The sequence below is a fragment of the Nannospalax galili genome, unplaced genomic scaffold (genome assembly GCF_000622305.1).
Source record: "Nannospalax galili isolate Female #2095 unplaced genomic scaffold, S.galili_v1.0 scaffold355, whole genome shotgun sequence".
NCBI lineage: Eukaryota > Metazoa > Chordata > Mammalia > Rodentia > Spalacidae > Nannospalax > Nannospalax galili.
In genome coordinates this window covers 762,109-781,708 of record NW_008336848.1, presented here as the reverse complement: position 1 = coordinate 781,708, position 19,600 = coordinate 762,109, and the positions used below count along the sequence as shown (strand labels likewise).

The window sequence follows — 19,600 nt, the reverse complement described above, 5'->3', positions numbered from 1 at the left end:
CTCTTTGTCTAAAACCTATAAAAGGCTCCACTCTCCCTTACTCTGGGCTCTCAGCACGGATCCATTGAGTTGGTGAGGTCTGAGAGCCCGAGCTTAAGCCCGAATAAACCATAAACCTTTGCTTTTGCATTTTGGTGTGTTGGGTCCTCGGTGGTCTTTTTGAGGTCCAGTGGATGAGGTACAACAGCTTCATATATAATATCAGCTTTGATCTACATATAACCATATATGGTAAATAACTAAAGAATAAAAAGTTAAGTAGCTTTGGTATTAATAAGATCATAGAGCTCTGTTCCTCTCTTTTCTTCCACTGAACACAGTGGCATGTTCTTCAGGATAATACAGTTGGACTGGGTCTTACTGTTCAAGGAACTTAGACCCAGACTGTGCTTTGGTCTATGGAGTGTAATACAGAAAGAATGAGCTCAGGTCAGAATACAGTGTTCCCCCATCCCATCTTTTCTTCTCTCTTTTGGCAACATCAGTGTTAAAGCAATGATAAAGTAAAATGGGAAGGAGCACTTGAAGCCCTCCCATACCCTATTTTGAATTTCATGCTTATTGCCATCTCGGAATCTCTAGATCATTTATCCTATTTATATTGTGACAGAATTAAGAATCTCATCAAAAGCTGTGTGTGGTACTGCATACCTTTAATCCCAGTACTTGGGAGGCATAGTCAGGAGGATCTTTGTGAGTTCAAGGCCAGCCTGTCTGTCTATATAGTGAGTTCCAGGCCAGCTGGGGCTACCCTGTCTCAAAAAAAAAAGAGGAAAAGAAAAAAAAAATCTCATCAAATATACTTGGGAATATTAACTCATCAAATAGATTATTAAAATTTCACTGACTTTCATAGCTCATATATACCACTTATAGAAAGAAGATCCATGTAATCGGAAAGGATTTGCTGCCATTTATTGAGAATGTACTGTTTGTGGGAATTCCCAAGATGGCTTGCGCCTTGCATAGAGCATGTTTTCTGCTAAGGTGATGGGTGAGGCAATAAATGGTCAGAAGTACTTTGAATCTAACAGAAGGAAGACAGGGTGCTCTGCTGATTATGGACCTAGTGACTGGTTGTTTGGGGCTCATTTTGTGTCATATTTTTCATAGCTGTTGAGGCAAATGTGCTTGTATGATATCATAGGGTCCTAGTGACACTAATAGATACTAGATTTTTCTCTCTTGGATCAGCTGAATACTGATAAGACCTCCAAAACTATTCTTCATTTAATCAAATTTCTTTATTTTCAGTGCCCACAAGTTTTATTTGCTGAGGAAATCTCACTTGGGAGTTATTTAACCATGCAGGTGGACAAATTGCATAATGTTATTACTGTGACATAAAGTGGACATATGGAGTAAAATAAAAGCTTCAGAGCCAGGGTTTTCTTTTGGCAGTCAACTGTGGGTTTACAGCGACTCCTTGGCAAAATATAGATTAAGATAGTACTGATTTCTTTTTAAATATAATCAATTCTAGTGAAAAATTTCTCCAACTGAGTTTTAAAACACAAGAAACAACTTTAAGTTACCATGAATTGCTACTTCCCCGTGATGTGAGAAGAATATGTTGTCCTAGCCAGCTTATGTTGGAACCCTGAAATGCTGTTTGGTAAGTCATTGAGACTTCTACTTTAAACTCTAAGATTTATCTCAATAGTGATGGACTCTAATAAAGTTGACAAAAGAACATGCTTGTTATGGGATTGCTGTTTTGTCTCACTACTAGATGAAATACTTAGATTATATATTTAACTTTAAAATAAATCTTAAACTTTTATCTTTCAGATAGCCCAATTGCATTTCATTGCCTTGCCTTTTTTTTCTGACAAAACTTAAAATTAATTTGTTAAAAATGTGAAGATTTACAATTTAAGGTGTGTCCATAAGCTTACTTTGGCATTTCTTCATTTCCTTTCTTTAAATACTCAGTAGACTCAGAGTATCAAAGGGATTTAGGTCTCTCTTGATCCCTGAGTTATGCTCACTGACTTGTGGTTGAAAAACTGTCTGTCATTTCTCCGTGGCTATTGTTTCCTGAAACATAGAACATATGTCTTTCTTCCTTTTGTTTTCTTCTTTGCCCCAAACTCAGTCACTCTGTCTCTCTCTCTCTGTTTCTGTCTCTCTTACTACCTGTCTCTCTCTGTCCCTGTCTCTCCCCCCCCACCCCCCAGACACGTGTTTCACATATACTTCAACTACAACAGGAAATGAAGAACAGTGGAATTCAACGCTTAGATAAGGAGTTGGGAATCTTATCTCCCAAAGGCTTCATGTTATATTTTTCATCTAGTCATTGTGATCTTCAGTGGTTTTTGTGCAGGAGGCTGTTCCTGAAAATACCATCATGTTTCTTCATTGTAAAATAATCAAGCCAATAGAAAATATATTACATTTTCTTCTAAATTGAGGGATGTGGGCTGGTCAAATAGAAAGCCATGTCAGTTTGTGTGTGCCAATGCATGAACAAATATGTACATGCAGAGGTTATATGATTTATACATATAAAAGAGTCAGACCTACTCTGTATCTACTCCATGAAGCATTCAGCAGTGATTTGTTGACCTCCTGTGTGCTTATGAGTACACTAACTTTATGACAGGGAATATATGGGGGGAGTGTGCACCCTTACCTAGATTTTGGTGGCAGATTGAACAAAAGTAAAAATGCTAATTGAGATGCTGCGTTTCATGAAATAAAATTTTCTATTAAAGTATCAGACCTAGAAATTTATAATGGTATCAACATTTAGCTGGACCTTGAAAGTTGAGTAAAGAATTTCAGGAAGAAGTTCAGAGCAAAGGGTGCTGGATCTGCTGGGTAGACTGGCTCTCGTGAAACAGAGCTACCTGGCAGGCCTCTGTATATGTAGTAGATGTTATTCTGGCTAAGAGAGTGCTCACGTAAGCTGAAGGCAGACTACAGATGGGCCTTAAAATTGAAGCAGTGAGTTCTGAGTTATAACTTTATATGTCAGATAAAGGACACCATAGGCAGCTTTGTAGAAGGTGAATAATCTATTGAAAGCAGCTTTAAGTTAATCATAGCATTGTTAGAAAGTTCCTTTTTATTTCCATATTTAAGTATAATATATACATATGAATTTTCCTCAGACTACTCCAATCCTGCTATATATTAATGCTTCTCTTAGAATCTTTCTTTGGATTAGTAGGGGTGTAGAGGAACTTGAATTGAAAATCTTAACTATCTGGTAGAAAAGCAAAATAAAGTATATATTTTAATTAAATATGAAGAATATATCTTAAGGCTTATTGAATATTAGAATGGCTTCAAAAATAGTTCTCTTGAGCCATTTATTTAGTAAGTAATTATGATTTACCAAAGGGCCTCCCCAGAGAAAATGTAGCTAACCAAAAATGATTAAAGAATGGCGGGGGTTGATTATGAGTGAATTGGCTTCTCCATTTGTTTATTTTGATGACTTTTGCAGAGGTTCCTATTTGATCATTGCTGAAAATAGAGGGAGGCATTGTATATTTTAGCATATCCTCTTTTTTTAAAGATTTATTTTTATGTACGTGTATGCATGTGTTTCTGTGAGTGTATGCCATTTGTGTACAAGTACTTTGAAAGCCAAAAGAGTGTGTTGGGTCCCCTGGAGCTCAAGTTACAGGTGGCTATAAGCTGCATGATGTGGTGCTGGGGACCCAAATCAGGTCCTCTGGAAGATCAACAAATGCTGAGCCATTTCTCCAGGCCTTGCCTTCTTTTTTTATATTTATACTGATTTTTTGTTGTCTCATTTCTTGGCTTCCTCTGAATTTTATTTTTATTGGTTTTTCTCCCTATCTTCTTTGGAAGTTACATATTGTATCCCTGTTCTGATAGGGATCAATTGCCCTATAAATTTTTCCTCACATCTTAAATTCTAATATCTCAAGCTGACTAGTATCTTAATCCTCTTCCAAAATTTTAAGGATTTAGAACATTTTAACTAAGATGACATCCTCAGCTTGTTGTTACATATGTTAATTGTTTTTAACTCCACAGAGCATTATCATCTGGTACAGTTTTAGGAATGCTGGTTTAGATACATCAGGATACATATACAAACTTTGCTTATCATTCCTCCTTTTATTTCAGTTTTTCATCTGGGATCAATTTCCGTCATATAAATGCATCCTTTTGAAGATTTTTTCATGGAAGTCTATTCTTTGTGACTATTTAAAAAAAATAAAGTTATTTGAACTTCTTTCACCTTGTTCTTAAGAAGGGTTTTCTGTATATAGACCTCTTGGTGACACTGGTTTTCTGTTAGTACATAGACATTACTGACTTCTGGCTTCCCGTGTTATCTGTTGAATAGTCAGTCATCAGTCTACTTGTCACTCTTTTTTTTTCTCTGATTGCTTTTATGATTTTGCCTTTGTCTTTGATAATTTAGTTTTAGTGTGATGTGCTTAAGTACAGATGTATTTTGGCCTTTCTGGTGTGTACTGAGGTTTTCCTGAATATATGGATTGGTGTCTTTCTTCAGTTCTAGAAAATTCTCAGCCAGTATTAACTTTTCAAATATGACTTCTGAAGAGTGCTTACTCATTTACATTTGGAAACTTAGATTTAGACATACATTCAGCTTTCCCTCAGTCTTCACATCCCTTTACCACTTTTTCAGCTTTTTCATCTGTTTGCCTCATCAGAATGTATTCTTTCAATTCCTTTGGATTTGTCTTCCTGTTCATTAGTTCCCATTGCTTTATTTACAGTGATTACACACTCCATTCCCCACAGTTTCTTTTTCTTTTGGAAAACCCCCATTTTGGCCAAACAATAGTTTGTTCTCCTATCTAGGTGGCTGTATCAATCTCCTTGCTTTTCTTTTACCAGATGAAATATGGTATACTTGCTGATAGCTTCAGCATCTAAGGTCCTTGAAGCTCTGATTCTAATTCTCTGACTTTCAATCATTGTATATTATTTTCTAGTGTGCTTCTGAACATTTTTATATAAGCTATATCTGAGAACTTTATATTTAGTGTTTCTTTGAATCCTTAGTTGAAAGTAGCTAAGACAGGATTTCCATTTGTTCGTACAGGGGGTATTTTCAGTCCCAAAGCTCTTCAAGTTTTCCAGCAAATGTTAGTTTTGGTTTTTGTTGTTGTTGTTGTTGTTGTTGTTGTTGTTTTGCCTATTTTCTGGTCTTAGGTTTGGACCACCCAGTTAAATATGAATCTGCGCTACAAATTCTCTTATGGATTAGCTTGTTCACATCTCTTCTCAGTAGAGTTGATTGCTCCCCTTACTCCCAGTGCTATATTTCAGGGAAAGCAGTTTTCTTTTCAGTGCCCTGCAGGTTGGTTTTGTTTCTAAATCACCCTTACTTTGACAGTTTAGCTCTTTGCAATCCCAGCTTTATGTGGGAATAGGACTGTGGGCTTTGGCTTTATCCTTTGTCCATATTACCTGTGACGCCATGAAGCCAAAATTTAAGTTCATAGAGTCTAAAAAGTGCTGTCAAAGAAAAGGTCACATTTAGTGCTTTGTTTACCTTGCTAGGTTTTCACTTCGTTCCATCTTAACCTCATGTGTTTCTTAGTAACTTGTCACATAAATAATTTATTTTAAATAATATTTATGTTTGTTTTACATTTTAAGCTGTGAGCTTGCATGTGTGTGTGTGTATATATATATATATGTGTGTGTGTGTATGAGAGAGAGACAGACAGAGAAATAGAGGATAGCCAATCTTACCTCACCATGAGCAATGGACATTTAATTCATATAATCTAATATTGAAAGTCAATCTGAAAACTATGTAAGAAATAGCTAAAAAGAAATAAGTCAGATAACTGTTTTAGAATCTTTTGTGTAGTCCTAAAGAATTGGGATTTTACCTTCTTTAGAGTTTACATCTCAGCACTTTCACTCATTATTCAGGTTAGTGATTTTCCAACACTGTTTCAAAAATAAGCCCACTGAATAGTAAAACATTTTTTTTTTAATTGCAGTCTTTAACTTAGAAAGATGAGTTCCTCATCTCATGCTATGTAGTACTGGCAGAAGAAGAAGAATATGACTGACCTACAGATCAATCAGATTTTAGCCCCAACCTGAATTGGATATACAGTCATGCTCATTTGAGTCACATGGACCTAGTAGGTCATTGTAAATTCTCTTTCATATAAGTTCTGAGTATAATACGGATCTGCTGTTTTCTTTGCAAAGAGTTGGAGACCCTGCTGACGCTGAGCTCAAAGAGAGCTGAATTAAATGTGATCAGAAATATGACTGTCACGAGGAGTGGCAGTGCTTTGCTTAGGTGAACAGTCTAAGATGTTCTGCATCTGTTCCCTCAAGGTGTTCCTGGAGGAAATGTGGGGTCTGTTTGGAAACTTCCCTTTCCATTTATTGTATCTATATAGTATCTGAAATTAAGATATTGGTATCTAGGCATTTTTTAAATTTATTTTTATGTGTATGCATGTTTTGCCTGCACGCACATAAGTGCACCTGTGTCATGCAGTGCCTCCCAAGGCCAGAAAGGGGCATCAGATCCCCTGGAACTGGAGTTAAGGATAGTGGTTAGCTGCCGTGTGGGTGCTGGGACCTGGGTCTACTTGGAAGAGCCCTGTATCTAGTCATAGTCATTTTTAATAGTAAACTAAAAAATACTATTGTTCATTTTATAGAATTTTAAATCATTTCCCAGATTTAAGACTAACTAGCTTGCATCTTTAAGGTATAAAGTGTATGTGTGTATATATGTATATATGTATTATTCTATTACAATAGATATCTAAGAATTATGTTGTTTGATGAAAGCAGATAGGTAATTCTTTTTTAGTGTGCATATGCAGAGTTCACTGCTTCATAAAGGAATCTGCATTTGCTTTAATCCCTACAGTCACTTATGCTGTATAGATAACTGATTTTACCACATAGAAGTCCAATGCTGTGGTGACTAGAATCACTTTGTGAAATAGATACACTAAAAATATAATTAAATTTTACTGCTCACCAAGATGATTTGAAGGCAAAAATAAATCTGATTCCTTCTTCTCTGAGTCCACAAATGTTTGTATTAATTGTTCTACAGTTTTCTTTTTATTGAAGCTGAATGATCAAAAACTCAGAGATCACTTATTAAACTCCGAGGGAACAAATTTTAGCTGTAGAAATAATACAGAGTCAGCATGTAACAGGCTTTAACTCAATTCCTTTTATCACTACTGTAAAATTCAGGTTTTCTTTTTTTTTCTATCTGGTAGAATGTAAGACACATCCCTGCTTTAAGAAATTTCCAACTAGAAGTTGGTCCATTGGAAAAGGTATGGATATAAAAGTGAAAATATATTGAATAAAGACTAAATTGATTAAACATAGTACATAGGTGTCCTTTCCATACAAAGAAAGAAGTTCTGCATCTGAAAAGGTAGAAGAGAAGGTGGCACTCAGGAGTCAGGGTTATATCCTGCCTGGTCTGTTATCTCTTGTAGATGCATCAGGGCAGTCTTTATGGTATCATATCTGGACATGGAGTCACTGACCTCATTACTTTTGTATGGTGATGTGTGCTATTCTCTTGTTTCTGTTTATGATTATTGCTTTCTTTTATTTTTGTTATTATAATTTGATGTTTTTAAAGACCCTTTTTCTATCTTTTGCTCATGGAAGAAACAGGGTAATATTGAATTTAGTCTCACTTTAGGTCTTAGGGCAGTTTTTTTTTTTTTTCCTCTATCAAGGAAGAAAGTAGTAAATAATCTTTAAAATGTATTTTGCAAAAAGACTGTTTCAAAGATTCACTTGTAAGATATTAACTGATAAAACCAGTGTTATTAAAAACATGGAGTTGATTTTCACATTAGCAGAAGGAGGCTTACTAAACCCATATTAAAACTGAGAACTTATATTTAGGTAACTGATAGAATGTGATTTTATAGTACAGTAATAATGTAACTCAAGAGAGTTACACAGTATGATTATTACAAAGTGGAATGGAGGAAAATATGGTTACAAATGTATAGACTTTAAGCTATAGAATCACCTATCTTTTGGTGGGCAGTTGAGAGCCTGTGTGCTATATAAAATATGATATTTATTAGGAAATGTGTTCCAGGTTCCCACTTTGGATTCCAGGTGAATACCTCCCTGTCATTTCTATGGCAGCCCCAGGCCTGCTAGGCCTGAAAAAAATTAAGAAGCTCTGGAAATAATCTTGTTCTCCAGGTATCATCTTTTTGAGCAGAGTATAAGTTGACTTTTTATATAGAAAGAACATTCATGAGTCAGGTGTTCATAACTGAGAGAGAGAGAGAGAGACAGACAGAGAGAGAGAGAGAGAGAGAGAGGAGAGAGAGAGATTTAACATGGCCAGTTAATGAAACTTAACTATATCTTATTATTTGCTATCCCAGGCTGAAGCATGAAAGTGTATTCTTTTCTGTAACTTGCAGTCATCAATGCTCATCACTAGAAAGGTTGAAATCATCCTCCTTTAAGGATAAATCACAATTTAGCTAGCTTTGAGTTAGTTTTATAGTCTCCATGGGCTGTCAGGAAGACTGGTTTTTTTTCCATATCACTTTACATTTAAATGGTAGTATCTGTGGACTGTTCAAAGCACTGCATTTCATTTCTATTCAGGAAGAAGGGCTGATATTTTTAACTAACATCTTTTTCTACCACAGCAAATTCCTGGTAGTATCTGCTGTTTATCATTTAAGGAATTAATAGTTTAATGATAACATAACTATTAATGCCAGTGTTTCTTGACACATTTGTTTCAATAAGTCAAAATAGGATAATCAATGCAGACCCAAATTAACATAGATTTCTTACTACTGTAGACGCAGTACTAGACTTCCACATTTCATCTCCTTAAATCCCCTTTGTCTTTGGTGGAAAACCCTTCTTCCTGTCTGATCTCTATGTCAGATTTTCTCTCCTAATGTATTTCTCTGTGGCCTGAATCCATGTAACTGATGCCTCATTAAGACCATGGTTTAATGTTCGGTAAACTCTAGCAGAGATTACCAGAAAACTGTGTTGGAGCTGATGGAAGTTGGACAAAGGAGCCCCTTCGCTATGTTTGACCAAGCTCTGAGTTGTGGATATGGTCCTTTGTATAGAAGAGGCTTGCTGCCTGCTGGCAGGAGGAACCATTTGCTTTTTCAGGGAATTTACTGTGGTTCCATATTCTAAAGCATGAGTCACGGATGTTTTTATGATTACACATCCCTCCTAGCATATGAGGAATAAACTTTAGAGAAAAGGAAGTTAAGAGAAAACAGAAGTGTGAATAACTGTTAATGGTGCTCTCTGGCTCCGTTCCGTCTGCCATTTCATCATACATAAAGAGAGTAGGTCAGAGATTCTTTTCCTGGCAAATAAGTGGCAACATATGTTGGAAACAGTGAATGGAAACTATAGGGGAAAGATGACAGGCATATGGCAATAGGAAGGCAAGGGAGAATTTGCTGCCCTAACCCTAGCCACCTAATTGGTATGCTTTTCTATAGAGGTTCTGTTTTACTTTAAAAAGTCTGCATGCCCCATTAGTATAGGATTTTTGTGTATTTCTGAAATGTATATATTTTCTAGTTGGAGTGGAGGTTGCGTATTTGTCTCTTCATGAATAACAGTTTTAACCCTTAGATACCATACAGAGTCTTTGAGTAAAATGTTCCTGAATACATGATTTGTCATCACACATTCCAGAAGTCAGGACTGAGTTCTATAGCCAGCTTACATTTTTGGATTAAAACAAAAATCTAAAAATTATTTTATGATCTATGATACTGTTGGGCAGCTAGTCCTTCTTATATTAGCAGACTTGAAGGTCATTGATGATGGACCCATCCCCTCATTATCACCAGGAACTGAAACTTAAGAACTTCGGTTATTGGTCTAAAGAATGAGATCTGAGTCCATTCTCTGGATCTGGGTAGAGACATTACATTCTAAATCGCCTTAAAGATCATAATATACTCTCTAGCAAAAGGATAGAACAAGATAGAACAAGGATATGCCATTGTTCCCTGGCCTTAAAAGTTAATTCTAATGGGCCTGTTAATCACCTGGACAGTAAAACACCTCTCAGGAAAGCTATCTGTTCAGAGACTTTAGAAAATTCATACAGAGCCTACCTAAACCTGTTAATCAGCCTGATGGTCTCTGGCCATTGTCCACTCTCACTGTGAGAGTGTTTCCTGTTCTTCTGTAATAACCTGATCTGTCTTCTTAACATTCTCTGAATTCTCTGAATTCGTCTGAATTCTGTCTGTGGATATCACAAGGACCTGGCAACAGAGGGGATGGCAGAGGGAGATCCTGGCAATAGTACTTTATTAAGTGAAAACAAAGACAGCAAGCAATAAAAACAATCATTTTGATGAGTGTAGAACAGAAAACTGGTCCACAAATAGCTATCTTCAGGAGGGCTTTTTATTTAATTGATAATTCTACAAAGACATTGGTCTTTTTTTTTCTATGATGGCTGTAGTAACTAAAACTTTACTATATAGAGTTCGAGATTCTACAAGGTGCCTAAAAACAAAGATTTGATGTAGTTTTCTAGACCCTCCCCCCGAATCAGTATATACAAAAGGAAGCTGAAGCCCACTTCCAAGAATCTTTTATACATGACAAACAGAAAATGTCTTAAAGTTTAATTATGGCCTATTGCTAATATTGAAGAAAAGTGCTACAGAGAAACATGATTTGCCTCTAAGGATGTTTCTTTTTTGCTTTGTTAAAGCAGAAATAATTGTTATAAAGAACATTAACAAACTATATGTCTCTAAGACTTAATAACATTTAATTTTAGTTTCAGTGAAATAACTGGCTATTTAAAAATTTGTCAAGTCATAGGAAAGAAATTCAAATAGTTTTATTCTTGTCTAGATTAGGGTCTTGACAAAGAATATAAGCATGATTGAAGGACTTAACTCATGCTAATGTTATGGATATTTAATGTGAATATACCTAAAATATTTAAATAGAGCAATTCAGTAGAACCCCCAAACTGTACCTGCTGCCTTTTTTCTCCTGTTTTGTCATGATTAGCATAAGTGGCATATTTTTCATTTTCAATGTCATGAAATTTTAGAAGGCTTAATTTCTGTAGCTAGCCCACTGCCATATTTATATGAGGTTAATGTACTAAGAATAATTTTTAAATTTGTAGTTAGAAAAAAAACAAAAAAAAATCATTATGTGTGAATATTGTATGAAATATAAATTTCCAAGTCCACAAATAAAAAACAGAGCCATACCCACATGTTTACATATATGGCTGCTTTCCGGCTGTCACAGCAGAGCTCACAGCTGTGCCAAAGACCATCTGGCTCATAAAGCTTAGAATATTTACCACCTGGCCTTTTAAATAAAAGTTTGCTGGGACTGGAGAGTTGGACTTAGCAGTTAAGAGCACTGGCTACTCTTGCAGAAGACCCAGGTTCAGTTCCCAGCACCTGCATGGTGACTAACAGCCATTTGTAACTCTAGTTCCAAGGTATCTGATGCCCTCTTCTGACCTCCCTGGGCATTGCATGATATGGGTGCGCTTACACACATGCAGGCAAAAAAATCATACACATAAAATAAAAATAATAAAATATTTAAAAAAGGAAATTTTGCTGAGCTTTTCTATAGTTTGGATAATAAATACATATAGTTCATAATGTTATGTATAGTACATGACCATAAATAAATATAATTGAAAACAAAATAAGGAACAAAAAGTTAATGCTTGCCTTCATATAGTCCAGTGAATTTATATTCATTTACCTGACATCAAATTTGAAATTTTCTTTTTTATTTTATTAAAAAAATATTTTATTTATTTTTAAATTTTATTTATTATTTTTATTTTATGTGTATGCATGTGTTGCCTGCATGTAGGTAAGTGTACCCATGTTGTGCAATGCCCGCAGAGTTCAAAAGAGGCTGCCATATCCCCTGGTACTGGAGTTACAGACAATTGTTAGCTGCCATGTGGGTGCTGGGATTCGAACCCAGGTCTTCTGCAAGAACAACCAGTGTTCTTAACCGCTGAGCCATCTCTCCAGCCCCATAAAATTATTTATTATTTTTATGTGTATGCATGTATTGCCTGCATGTAGGTAAGTGCACCCATATCGTGCAATGCCCACGGAGGACAGAAGAGGCTGTCGGATCCCCTGGAACTGGAGTTACAGACAGTTGTTAGCTGCCATGCCAAATGCATTTCTATATTATAGATAACGTTATTTTAGAAATACTTTGTGAATATACAGATGAATGATTTCAAACAAATTGTACTATATAGGATTGCACTATCATGGGACCTTTGTTTGCCCTGATTCTTTATGTCCAGTCTCAGACTGTCCAGTTTCTTCCTTTATAAATAGGAACCTGAGTAAATGAACTAAATAATTTTTTTATAATGGCAGATTTCCACCTGGACTTTTGACATGCATATACAGTAATGTATATGTATTTTTACGTCTTCCTAATGGTTTCATTATTTGCTTTGTTTGATTTTAATGCCAGTTGGATGGCCACATAAAAATATCCAAAGATGGCTTAGAAGGTGGCTTATTTAGTATAGTGCCTGCCACACACAAGCATGAAGACCCCAATCTGTACCTCCAGCACCCACATAAAAGCTGAGCAAGGTCGCATGTGTTTGCAACCTCAGCACTACTGGGGAGGAGAGACAAGCAGATTCCTAGAGCTCATTGGCTAGTTCACCAAGCTGAATCATTGATCTTTAGGTTCAATGAGAGACTGTCTCATAAAATAAGGTGAAGGCCTGGCATGGTACATCTCTGTGAGTTTGAGGCCAGCCTGATCTAAGCAAGTTCCAGGTCAGTGAGAACTATACACTAAGACCCTGTCAATTGACAGATGATTGATTGATAGATAGATAGATAGATAGATAGATAGATAGATAGATAGATAGATAGATAGATAGATAGATAGATAGATAGACAGACTTACTAGTACTAGTAGAAATTCCTCAGGTGTTCCCAATGTACAACACAGTCTCAGTATTGGTACTAGTAAGTCTCAGAGAGTCTGCCTTGGTATTGTGATTCAGATATACAGCAAAGTTTTAGAACTGCTGGTCCAGAGAAAAACAAAGTTGCCTTAGGTAGGTCCTCAAGCATGCTTGAACAGACCAGAGTGAAGATAGGAGGATTAAGACTCCACGGCACCTAGGAGTTGATATTCAGGCCAGTCTGCTTCTGCATTTTATTAGAAATTAGGAAGGTGTCCAGGGAATAATGGGTGAAAATGGTGGGTTACACTTGTTTTGAGATTTACCAAAGACTCTATATAGTATTCTATTAATATGTAAAAGATAAACAATCTGATAAGCTTTAGCATTGCTTTAAATATCAGGTCTCAAATGGTTATTAAAATTTTCCTGAAGGTGGTGTTAGGAAAAACAAAATGACTACAGTTAGAGTAGGATAGTGCCTTCCTTTCTTGCTTCTTCATGAAAAGAATAGCCTGATTTTACTAAACTGTTTAGGAAAATTGATATTTATTTCAAATGTTTAGTGTTTCTTCCCCCCAGAAGATTAATGCCAAATCCTCAAAAATGTAGTGACGAGTAATGACTCATTTTAGCTCATGTCTAAACAATGTGCTTTTGTAATTTTCCTATCCCTGGAGAAGCTATTAAACACTAAACATAATGCCTCTGAGTAAAACTGATTGAGTGTTTTAAATTATGTACTTTTGCTTGGCTATTAGCCAGATGTTCATAGGGAGAGCTCGCCGTACATCAAGACCTATAATCTGAGCTGAGACTAATACTACACAGTTTACAAAGAGTAAATATCAGCAATGTGTATTCTAAAGTTAATGGCCAGAGAAAGCTCAAGTCTTTGCATAAACGATTTATGTAACTATTTTGAGCCAAGTGATTGTTTTTTTCTTCGTTAACCTCTAGACAGGGTGTACTTATTGAATTTTCTGTGTTACCTTGTTGGTAAATAGAACAGATTCCAATGAGTATAAAGACAGACTTAAACACACACACACACACACACACACACACACACTTTAAAGATACATGTATTTGTTTCTGTATAAGTAGTACCAAATATGTTCCCTGTAGAGTTCAGAGTGGTTTATATGAACTAGGTATACAAAGAGAGTTGCTGTTAATAATGGTGGCAGTTAACACAGTGGCCTTTTCACCAATATCTTAAGATCTGTCTGCCAGTACTATAATAGATGTTTTTGTTTTTGGTTTTTTTTTTTTAAAGAAAAGTAAGCTTTTATTTCCATATTTCTCAAATAAAGAAGGCCAAGTTGGTTGCTTTGTGGGGAATTAGTCAAAGAGACCAAACCCCATATCCTCATCTGACTCCTCCGATTCAGCCTTGGCTGCGGCTGCAGCAGCAGCAGGAGCAGCAGTGGTGGCAGCAGCCACAGGGGCAGCAGCCAACAAATGCAGATAGATCAACCAAGAAGACCTTGACCTTTTCAGCAAGTGGGCAGGTACAATCAGCGTTCACAGACAAAACCAGGGCATGCTTGTACCCATTGATGCTAGAATGTGGCACTGAGGCAATGGTTGGGTAACCAATCTGCAGACAAATGCTGTCCACATTGCGGACACTCTCCAGGAAGCAAGAATACAGAGTTTCCTCTGTGATGTCAAGCACTTCCAGGTTGTAGATGCTGCCATTGTCATATACCTGCTGGATGATCAGCCCAAAGGAGAAGGGGGGAAATGTTCAGCAGTGTCCCTTCGCTGTCTCCCACTTTGTCTCCAGTCTTTGTCAGCAGCACATTGCTCAGAATTTCAATGGTGCCCCTGGAGATTTTCATGGCAATGCCTAAGGCCTGGAAGAAAGAGGTCTTTTCAGCCCCAGATGAGTGTTCTGAAAGTGTTCTGAGTCTGTACTGTGACTTCGCATAGAGCAATGGTACCTGCAGGGGCAGCAGCTGGCACCTTATTGGCCAGCAGCACTTCCCTGATCTCAGTGAGGTCCTCTTTGGTCTACACCAAGCCCACATTCCCCCGGATATGAGGCAGCAGTTTCTCCAGAGCTGCGTTGTTTTCCAGATGCTCCCAGATGGCTTTGTGCATCATGGTGTTCTTGCCCATCAGCACCATAGCCTTCCCTCGGAGGGACATGCAGATCTACTGCATCTGCTTGGAGCCCACATTGTCTGCTCCCACAATTGAAACATTTTGGATAATCGTCCAAAAGCTGAATGATCATAAGGAAGTAGTTGGACTTCCAGGTCACCCTGTCTTCCCTGGGCATCATGGGTGTGCGTCAGGGATTGCCATGCACAGTTTAAAGACAATGTCACTCCAAGGAGGACGCCTGGTGAGAGCTATAGTAGGTCTTTTAAGGGACCTTGTGCCAACTATATTTTATTTGATTTTTAATATTATTTATTCTTGAGAAGTTCATATAATGTATTTTGATCTTATTTCTCCCTCAACCCACCCAGATTCATTTTATCTTTTAGGAACAAAATATTTAAATGAGTAGCTTGTTTTCACTGACCTAAGCAACGTGGAGAGGATACTTGTGACATTAGATATTTAAAAAATACATTTATCCATCTAAATGGCTCTTAATATCAAGTATCCAAGACATATGTGGTACTGTGCAACATGTGTTTTAATTGAATTTGCGGACAGTCTCCTTACAACCAGAAACATAGGGTTCTGCACACAGTTTATCTCCTACTCAGTATGTTGGAGAACACAAGTATCCATAGTACCTGTCCGCTTGAGCAGGTGTTCTACTCCCACTTTTAAAAAAGAATCTGCTTCTCAGATGCAGTTCAATGAGAAGATGTAGGAAAAGTTGTGAAAATTAGCAGGTCATAGGTAATTCTATGACATGTTGATAGGCTATTGTTCCTAATGTCATTCCTATTCTGAACCTGTAATTATCAGCCTATTCTGAGATGGAAAATAGTGTGGTAGGAAGTAATACAAAATGCATCTGAAAATTTATTTTAATTTAGGGAAGAAATGTTGAACCTGCAGTCTATTATCACCAAGAGATAACTGGACAACGGAAAAGGTCAACAAATCAACAAAATACTTGATTAGAAGAGATTCACATTAAATCTGCATGGCCTTATTTGTGATTACAAATACATGGCATTCACATGTTGCCATTTTAGTTATCTGTTCTGAAAAAGTTCTAACAGAGTTTAGAGGTTGCACCCATGTGCAAACAAAGTTGAAATAGGGTGACTTCCATGTAAGCATAGTTAAACATTCAGATTTTTAAATTGCAAAAAATGGAAGTGGAAAATTAGTATGGTTAAAAAAAAATCTGTGATTGTAAGCATTGTGGTTGGGTAAACAAACACTTGTTCATCCACACCTAGATTGGTAAGAATCGGACGCTTATGAAGGAAGTGCTTTTACTAACAGAGCAGAATCATTTCATAATTGAGGCTATAAAGAGATGGTTAAGCCACACTGCCGGGTTCAGTTCCCCTCCTTGCCCATTTCTAGCTGTTTTCCTAATACCTTATTCATGTTTTCAGGGCTTAGTTTCTCTATAAATATACCCATTTCACAGGATTATTGTGAAAAGCATTTAAAACTGTGACTGCTATATAGTCAGTTCTCTCCCCCATCCTTCTGTCTCGCTCACTCTCTATGTGAGTATGAGTGTGTATGTGCTTGTGTATATGTTCATACAAATGTGAATCTGAACACATGCACTTATTTTAAACTATTATCCCTGTATTATTTTGCTAGGGCAAAAAAAAAAAAAAAAGATTTAGAATTGTGATTGATAGACGTATCTAAATTTTCCTTACATCTTCATAGGTTGCCATGTCTAACATCCTTTGCAGCCACCATGAGAATAGAGACCCTGGCTTGATAGAATCAGTGGCCTTACCCTCCCCAAAAGGGTGTTCCTGCTTTTTTTAAAAGATGCTTCACACCAAAAATGACACACACGCTCTTTTCCCAGGTTGAAATGATGAAGTTGTGGTCCCCTGTTGCTTTATTTACTTGTACTAATTTGTCATAAATGAAAAGCTCTTCATTTGGTAATAGAAAAATATGACTTCAAGTAATAGAAAACAAGCCCAAGCTAATTGAGTTAAGCAAGATCTTTGGCTGGAAAAGGAACTTGAGATACGCATCTTGTTTTTCTAAGCAAATGCTGCTACTTCAAACTCTGCTTGGGCTTCCTCTGCTTACCTGCTTGAGCTGCCCAGCTTCAGGCCAGCCCTTTACATTCCTGGCAGCAGTGAGTGTGCTGAGTGTTTGTTACTATTGCTCTTAATGATAAGTGTGTGGATTTTGTTCTCACTGTAAACAAAAGTCTGAGAGGGCAATAGACTAGGTTGTATCACCATTAAAATGTGCTTATTTTGTTATTGCCATCATTTGCAAGTATTTTTGTTCCTAATCTTAGAATAGATCTTTCAGTGGAAAGAGAAAAACATTGCTTTCCAGTCAAGTATTCATGACTACGCTAGGTAGTGGAACCTGCCTGCTAAAAATGTATTTTGTTTCTATCAAGGCAGTATTTTGGGCACTGGAATGTTTGAACGACTGAATTGAAATAGAGCCTTTAAAAATGTTTAACATGCTGCTTTAAAATAGGACATTCCATTAATATGAGGTAAAAGAGCCTTCCAAAAATTAATTTTTGTTAGCTGGTTATCTTCCTATTCCAAACCTAGCCTAAGACATACATTTCCTTTGTATTTTTAAATTTTCCTTTGTGACCACTTGCTGATTCTTAGTCTACCTTAGGTTTCATGCTTATTTCAACTTTCTATCACTGTCATAGCTGCCTCCTTCTTGCCTCCCATATCCACTTGTCTTTTCCAGGACTTGGCTCTGCTTGTCCTGTCTACTTCCAATATCTTCAGTCACACTTGGCACTTTCTTCTCACTGTTTCTACAATGACCTCTCTCTCTTCCCTTCCAAATCCCTGACGGGCCTCTTGAGAGAACCTTCATTACATCCGCATCCTCACCACCCTCTCTAATTGAAGTCTGGTCTTACTGCTTGTCATTCTGATGAAATTGTTCTCTGCAAAGTTGTGGGTGACTTCATCAGATCCCGTAGGCTTCACTCTGATCTTGCCTTTCTCTGCCATTGACGCAGTTTACTGCCTACCCAATCCTTGAAATTTCCCTTTTGGCTTCCAAAACAATGGTTTTTCTAAATTCTCTCTGTTGCTGGATGATTTTCTAATTTTTTTAGATGCTGGCCCCTCTAAATTGTCTATCTCATAGAACGATTCTCTTTTAACTTCTACTCTGAATGTAGGCATCTGTGGCCAGGACAATCCACTCATTTGTTTTCTCTACTACTGCCATCTTCCTACTCTCCTCCACTACTGTTTCAGCTTTCCCCTCTATGCTAAAACTCCCAAATCGTTAATGTTAGCTTAGCTTAAGAGTTCTGTCTTACCCATGTTTGTACATGCTCCTAGATGTTTCACTGGTCCCTTAAGTACAACACTCCAAAGCCAGACTCATCTGCCTTTCCACATCTACCAATTGCTGTTACTAGGACTGATCTCATCAGCTATACAATGACTGAATGCAATCAAACCTGCCTCCCCCAATTTAGAATATGTAGCTCAGGCTCATCCTTTATGCCACCTCTGGTTGCTAGCCACTTTCTTTTTTGGAGGTGACTACCGTTTTGACCTTTGTTACCTTACATTAATTTTCTTTGTTTTGGGTGGAACATCAGTGGACTTTCTTAGGAGTAGAATGATACATAAAATTTACATGGTCACTAGAAATGTATGTAAATTTCACTTGTTCCACTTCCTCTTAATACTTAAAAATAGCTGGTTTTTATTTTGTTTTGTTTTGTTTTTTGATGGAGCTTCATTGTTTAGCCTAGGCTGGCCTGGAACTCACTAGTTCAGGCTAGCCAGATACTCTTGGCAACCCTCCTGCCTCAGCCTCCTGAATTCTGTGATTCCAGGTATGAGGCCCCACACCTGGCTGACAATGTCCTTTCAATTTAGTCATTCTGGTAGGGCTGTATAGTTTTTTTGTGTGTGTGGTGTTGGAGATTTCTTATTTATTACTGGTTTGGGTTGGGTTCAGTTTTTTTTGTTATTGTCGTTTATTTTTTTTGTTTGTTTGCAGTGGGACCTAGGACTTGGTACATGCAAGGTAAGTGTTCTGTTAGTGCAGAGCTATATCACCAGCCCTATTTTTTTTTAGTATTAATTAATATTTCACTGATAATTAACATTGTTGAACTCCCTTTTCACATCCTATTTGAATATCTTCTTTCATATCTTCATATCTTAGCTTTTTTAATATTGGGTTTTGTCTTATTTATTATTGTTATTGCATTGTGGGTATTCTTTATGTATTTGGAGTGCATTTTGTTGGTTGTATGTATTTAAATAGATACTTCTGATCTGTGACCTGTCTTTTATCCTATTATTTTTGTATTTAGATAAGCACAGCTTAATAATTTTAGTGAAGTCTAATTTTTTTAATCTTGTGATTGATGGTTTTGTGTCTTTTTTAAGAAGTCTTAGCTTTCTAAATCATGAAGATAAAACTAAGATGCAGGACTGGCGATATGGCTCAGTAGGTCAAGGTATTTGCTGCCAAACCTGACAACCTGAGTCCAACTTGGAACCCATA

At 36.9% G+C, this 19,600-nt stretch overlaps 2 protein-coding genes and 1 pseudogene across 6 annotated transcripts in view; 1 reads left to right on the top strand and 2 right to left on the bottom strand.

Moving 5' to 3' along the window:
* Cmss1 (cms1 ribosomal small subunit homolog) overlaps nucleotides 1-19,600 on the top strand; it is a 407,227-nt gene that overhangs the window by 67,497 nt on the left and 320,130 nt on the right. The gene's annotated exons all lie outside the window — the stretch shown is intronic.
* Filip1l (filamin A interacting protein 1 like) overlaps nucleotides 1-19,600 on the bottom strand; it is an 80,506-nt gene that overhangs the window by 33,966 nt on the left and 26,940 nt on the right. The gene's annotated exons all lie outside the window — the stretch shown is intronic.
* On the bottom strand, nucleotides 14,297-15,242 carry LOC103732630 (annotated as a pseudogene).